Source organism: Eleutherodactylus coqui, unplaced genomic scaffold (genome assembly GCF_035609145.1).
Source record: "Eleutherodactylus coqui strain aEleCoq1 unplaced genomic scaffold, aEleCoq1.hap1 HAP1_SCAFFOLD_272, whole genome shotgun sequence".
In the NCBI taxonomy this organism is placed as follows: Eukaryota; Metazoa; Chordata; class Amphibia; order Anura; family Eleutherodactylidae; genus Eleutherodactylus; species Eleutherodactylus coqui.
The window spans coordinates 13,559-20,000 of record NW_027102190.1 but is presented as its reverse complement, the minus strand read 5'-3'; positions in this window follow the sequence as shown (position 1 = coordinate 20,000).

Sequence of the window (6,442 nt, the reverse complement as noted above, 5' to 3'; positions counted from 1 at the left end):
CGGGTTGGAGTTCCAGGAGGTCGGCCTGACTCTGGAGGTTTTCCCCCTGGCTTTTCCCCATAGGCCAAAAGGGGGGAAGTCAAAAAAGCACCCCCGCCAGATGTATGCAGAGTTGGGCTGGGGGGTGACGGAGAGCGGGCTGTTTGGCAGCTGTGTGGTGGCTGCTGGCAGCCGTGTGCTGGCTGCAGGGGTGGGCCCCGGGCGGCTGCGGAGGGCCCCCAAAGCGCACCTACCAGTAGGGGCTGAAGACCCAGGCTGAGCCTCCGATGTGCCCGGGCAGGACACCCAGGGGGCGGGGAGCAGCCCCTGCTGAAGTCCATGGCATGTGCCAGAGGCGACTCTTGGAGAAAAAAACGACAAAGTCCAAACGCTCCAGGCGTGCCGGCCAGGGGTGCGGACCCGGCCGGGCCGGCGAGAGCTGCGGCGGCCGGGGCAGAGCCGCGTGTCGATGCAGGTGGTGAGAACCGGTATGAGGGTAATCCTGGTCGCTCCGGGCCGAGCCAGGGTTCCAGGAGGGCGGAAGGAGCGGGCCCGTTTCCCCTGATAGCGCCGACGACGGTAAAATAAGGCCTCGCAAAACGTCAGCACGAACACCTTGTCGGGGTATAAGGGAACGAGCGGTGTGCGGTCTTTGACAAAGTGACAGTGTTTCTCAAAAAAGCACCCCCGGCAGATGTGTGCAGACGGGGCTGGCTGGTGTGGGAGAGCGGCGGGCTGTTGGCAGCAGTGTGCTGGCTGCAGGGGTGGCCCGGGGCGGCTGCGGAGGGCCCCCAAAGCGCACCTACCAGCAGTAGCTCAAGACCCTGGCTGAGCCTCCGATGTCCCCGGGCAGGACCCCAGCAGGCCGGGCACGGACCGCAGCTTGCCCCCTTTGCCGTCCGATGAAGCTTGCACGGTCAGAAAAAGTTTCAAAGTCCCAACGGGGGAGAGAGTGTTGAGGGCGAGGGGGCGCTGGCTGCTCCAGGGGCCGGGAGGGAGGCCCTGGAGGTCGGCCTGGGGGTGAGTGGAGCGGCCCCCGTGTGTCCCTGAGCGTCCCCCGGTCTTTGGTCGAGAGGGGGTCTCAGCCGCTAATGTGCCCGCCCGGGTACCTAGGGAGGCCGGCCTGGGGCGAGTGGAGCAGCCCCCGTGTGTCCCTGAGCGTCCCCTGGCGTTTGCTGAAGAGGGGGTCTCAGCCGCTAATGTGCCCGCCCGGGTACCTAGGGAGGCCGGCCTGGGGCGAGTGGAGCAGCCCCCGTGTGTCCCTGAGCGTCCCCTGGCGTTTGCTGAAGAGGGGGTCTCAGCCGCCAATAGGGCCGCCCGGGTACCAGTGGGGGCCGGCCTGGGGCGAGTGGAGCAGCCCCCGTGTGTCCCTGAGCGTCCCCCGGTCTTTGGTGGAGAGGGGGTCTCAGCCGCTAATGTGCCCGCCTCAGGGAGGCCGGCCTGGGGCGAGTGGAGCAGCCCCCGTGTGTCCCTGAGCGCCCCCCGGTCTTTGGTGGAGAGGGGGTCTCAGCCGCTAATGTGCCCGCCTCAGGGAGGCCGGCCTGGGGCGAGTGGAGCAGCCCCCGTGTGTCCCCGAGCGTCCCCCGGTCTCTGGTGGAGAGGGGGTCTCAGCCGCTAATGTGCCCGCCTCAGGGAGGCCGGCCTGGGGCGAGTGGAGCAGCCCCCGTGTGTCCCTGAGTGTCCCCTGACGTTTGCTGAAGAGGGGGTCTCAGCCGCCAATATGGCCGCCCGGGTACCAGTGGGGGCCGGCCTGGGGCGAGTGGAGCAGCCCCCGTGTGTCCCTGAGCGCCCCCCGGTCTCTGGTGGAGAGGGGGTCTCGGCCGCTAATGTGCCCGCCTGGGGCGAGTAGAGCAGCCCCCGTGTGTCCCTGAGCGCCCCCCGGTCTTTGGTGGAGAGGGGGTCTCAGCCGCTAATGTGCCCGCCTCAGGGAGGCCGGCCTGGGGCGAGTGGAGCAGCCCCCGTGCGCCCCTGAGCGCCCCCTGGCGTTTGCTGAATAGGGGGTCCCAGCCGCCAATATGGCCGCCCGGGTGCCCGGGGGAGCCGCCTGGGGTGGCCCTGTGCAGCCCCCGTGCGCCCCTGAGTGTTTTTCAGTATCTGGCCGAGACACCCCCTGACCCTCCGACGGTGTCCGTTTGGAGTGCCTGGTGCCTGGGCACCCCCTGAGTGTTTTACAGTATCTGGCCGAGACACCCCCTGACCCTCCGCCGGCGTCCGTTTGGAGAGCCTGGTGCCTGGGCACAGACCGCGGCAGCTCCCGCTGGCCGCATTGACAGAGTGCTGAAAAAATGACAAAGTCCGAAAATGCCTGAGAACCGGGAAGGGGACAAACCGGCGGCTCCAGGCCGAGCCGGAGTTCCAGGAGGTCGGCATGATTCTGCCGGTTTCCCCATAGGAGGTGCCAAGTTGCCAAAATGGGGGAACTCAAAAAAGCACCCCCGCCAGATGTATGTAGGGGGGCTGGATGGTCGATAGGGAGTGGGTGCCTGGCAGCAGGGGCCACCCCGCGCAGGTGCCCCGGGGGGCCCGCGGGGGGCCCCCGAAGACACCCCCCCCAGCACTCGCTGAAAACCCCGTCCGAGCCGCCTGCGCTGCGGGGAGGGTGTCCCGGGAGGCCGGGCACGGCCCGCAGGTCTCTCCCTCTGTCCCCCGGAGAGGTTTGCACGGCGAGCCAAGTTTCAAAGTCCCAACGGGGGCGAGACACGGTGCGGCGAGGGGTGGCGGGCTGCTCCGCGGACCCGGGGGAAGCCCGGGGAGGGCGGCCTGAGGGCGCGGAGGGCCCCCTGAGAGTGCCTACGGGTAGTCGGTGAGAAACCCTGCCTGTACCTCCCACGGGGCCCGGGCAGGGACCCCGGGAGGCCGGGCAGAGCCCGCAGGTCGCCCCCTTCCCGTCCGATGAAGCTCGCACGGTCAGAAAAGTTTCAAAGTCCCAACGGGGAGAGAGGGTTGACGGCGAGGGGGTGCTGGCTGCCCCAGGGGCCGGGGGCAGCCCCTGGAGGTCGGCCTGGGGGTGTGGAGGGGCCCCCTGAGAGCACCCAACAGCAGTTGCTCAAGACCCCGCCTGAGCCTCCGGTGTGCCCGGGCATGAACCCCAGGAGGCGGGGAACAGCCGTGGCAGCCCCTGCTGAAGTCCTTGGCAGTTGGCAGAGGCGAGTGTTGGTGAGGAAAATGACAAAGTCCAAACGCTCCATGCGTGCCGTCCAGGGCGGCGGACCCGGCTGGCCGGGCCGGCGGGAGCTGCGGCGGCCGGGGGAGAGCCGAGGGTCAATGCAGGTCCTGAGAACCGGGAAGGGGACAAACCGGTGGCTCCAGGCCGGGTTGGAGTTCCAGGAGGTCGGCCTGACTCTGGAGGTTTCCCCCCTGGCATTTTCCCATTGGCCAAAATGGGGGAAGCCAAAAAAGCACCTCCAGCAGATGTATGCAGAGGGGCTGGCGGGTGATGGAGAGCGGGCTGTTGGCAGCAGTGTGCTGGCTGCAGAGGTGTGCATGGGCGGCTGCGGAGGGCCCCCTGAGTGCACCTGCCAGCAGTGGCTCAACACCCTGGCTGAGCCTCCGATGTCCCCGGGCAGGACCCCAGGAGGCCGGGCAGAGCCCGCCGCTTGCCCCCTTGCCGTTTGACGAAGCTCGCACGGTCAGAAAAAGTTTCAAAGTCCCAACGGGGGGAGAGTGTTGACGGCGAGGGGGGTGCAGGCTGCTCCAGGGTCCGGGGGCAGCCCCTGGAGGTCGGCCTGGGGGTGTGGAGGGGCCCCCCTGAGAGCACCCAACAGTAGTTGCTCAAGACCCTGCCTGAGCCTCCGATGTGCCCGGGCATGAACCCCAGGAGGCGGGGAACAGCCGTGGCAGCCCCTGCTGAAGTCCTTGGCAGTTGGCAGAGGCGAGTCTTGGAGAAAAAAACGACAAAGTCCAAACGCTCCAGGCGCCGGCCAGGGGGGGCAGACCCGGCTGGCCGGGCCGGCGGGAGCTGCGGATGCAGGGGCTGAGCCGAGTGTCGATGCATGTCGTGAGAACCGGTATGAGGGTAATCCTGGTCGCTCCGGGCCGAGCCACGGTTCCACGAAGGCGGAAGGAGCGGGCCTGTTTCCCCTGATAGCGCCGACGGCGGTAAAATAAGGCCTCGCAAAACGTCAGCGCGAACACCTTGTCGGGGTATAAGGGAACGAGCGGTGTGCGGTCTTTGACAAAGTGACAGTATTTCTCCAAAAAAAGCACCCCCGGCAGATGCGTGCAGACGGGGCTGGCTGGTGACGGAGAGCGGGCTGTTGGCAGCAGTGCGCTGGCTGCAGGGGTGGCCCGGGGCGGCTGCGGAGGGCCCCCAAAGCGCACCTACCAGTGGTGGCTCAAGACCCAGCCTGAGCCTCCGATGTCCCCGGGCAGGACGCCCAGGAGGCCGGGCACAGACCGCCGCTTGCCCCCTTGCCGTTTGACGAAGCTTGCACGGTCGGAAAAAGTTTCAAAGTCCCAACGGGGAGAGAGGGTTGACGGCGAGGGGGTGCTGGCTGCCAGTGGGGCCGGGCTGGAGCCCCTGGAGGTGGGCCTGGGGGTGTGGAGGGGCCCCCTGAGAGCACCCAACAGAAGTTGCTCAAGACCCTGCCTGGGCCTCCGGTGTTGCAGGGAAGGACACCCAGGGGGCGGGGAACAGCCGTGGCAGCCCCCCTTGCAGTTGAACAAAGTTTGAGGAGACAAGTCATGAAAATGACAAAGTCCAAACGCTCCAGGCGTGCCGGCCAGGGGGGCGGACACGGCTGGCTTGGCCGGCGGGGGCTGCGGCTGCCGGGGAAGATCCGAGTGTCAATGCAGGTCCTGAGAACCGGGAAGGGGGCAAACCGGAGGCTCCAGGCCGGGCGGCAGTTCCAGGAGGTCGGCCTGACTCTGGAGGTTTTCCCCCTGGCATATTCCCATTGGCCAAAATGGGGGAAGTCAAAAAAGCACCCCCAGCAGATGTATGCAGAAGGGCTGGCGGGTGATGGGGAGCTGGCTGTTGGCAGCAGTGTGCTGACTGCAGAGGTGTGCATGGGCGGCTGCGGAGGGCCCCCTGTGTGCACCTGCCCGTGGTGGCTGAAAACCCAAGCTGAGCCTCCGATGTGCCCGGGCAGGACCCCAGGAGGCCGGGCACAGAACACCGGTTGCCCCCTTGCCGTTTGACGAAGCTTGCACGGTCGGGAAAAGTTTCAAAGTCCCAACGGGGAGAGAGTGTTGACGGCGAGGGGGTGCTGGCTGCTCCAGGGCCCGGGGGGAGCGCCTGGAGGTGGGCCTGGGGGTGTGGAGGGGCCCCCTGATAGCACCCAACAGAAGTTGCTCAAGACCCTGCCTGAGCCTCTGGTGTTGCAGGGAAGGACACCCAGGAGGCGGGGAACAGCCGTGGCAGCCCCCCTTGCAGTCGGACAAAGTTTGAGGAGACAAGTCATGAAAATGACAAAGTCCAAACGCTCCAGGCGTGTCGGCCAGGGGGGCGGACCCGGCTGGCCGGGCCGACGGGAGCTGCGGCGGCTGGGGAAGAGCCGAGTGTCGATGAAGGTCCTGAGAACCGGGAAGGGGACAAACCAGTAGCTCCAGGCTGGGCCGGAGTTCCAGGAGGTCGGCCTGACTCTGGAGGTTTTCCCCCCGGCCTTTCCCCTTAGGCCAAAATGGGGGAAGTCAAAAAAGCACCCCCGGCAGATGTGTGCAATGGGCTGGGGGGTGATGGAGAGCGGGCTGTTGGCAGCTGTGTGGCGGCTGCAGGGGTGGGCCTGGGCGGCTGCGGAGGGCCCCCAAAGTGCACCTACCAGTAGGGGCCCAAGACCCTGGCTGAGCCTCCGATGTGCCCGGGCAGGACACCCGGGAGGCGGGGAGCAGCCCCCGCTGAGGTCCATGGCATGTGCCAGAGGCGAGTCTTGGAGAAAAAACGACAAAGTCCAAACGCTCCAGGCGCCGGGCAGGGTGGCGGACCCGGGTGGCCGGGCCGGCGGGGGCTGCGGCTGCCGGGGCTGAGCCGAGTGTCAATGCATGTCCTGAGAACCGGGAAGGGGACAAACCGGTGGCTCCAGGCCGGGTTGGAGTTCCAGGGGATCGGCCTGACTCTGGAGGTTTTCCCCCTGGCTTTTCCCCATAGGCCAAAACGGGGGGAGCCAAAAAAGCACCCCCAGCAGATGTATGCAGAGGGGCTGGGGGGTGACAGAGAGCGGGCTGTTGGCAGCTGTCTGGTGGCTGCAGGGGTGGCCCTGGGCGGCTGAAGAGGGCCCCCTGAGTGCACCTACCAGCAATAGCTCAAGACCCAGGCTGAGCCTCCGATGTCCCCGGGCAGGACCCCAGGAGGCCGGGTAGAGCCCGCAGGTCACCCCCTTGCCGTCCAATGAAGCTTGCACGGTCAGAAAAGTTTCAAAGTCCCAACGGGGAGAGAGTGTTGACGGCGAGGGGGTGCTGGCTGCTCCAGGGGCCGGGGGCAGCCCCTGGAGGTCGGCCTGGGGGTGTGGAGGGGCCCCCCTGAGAG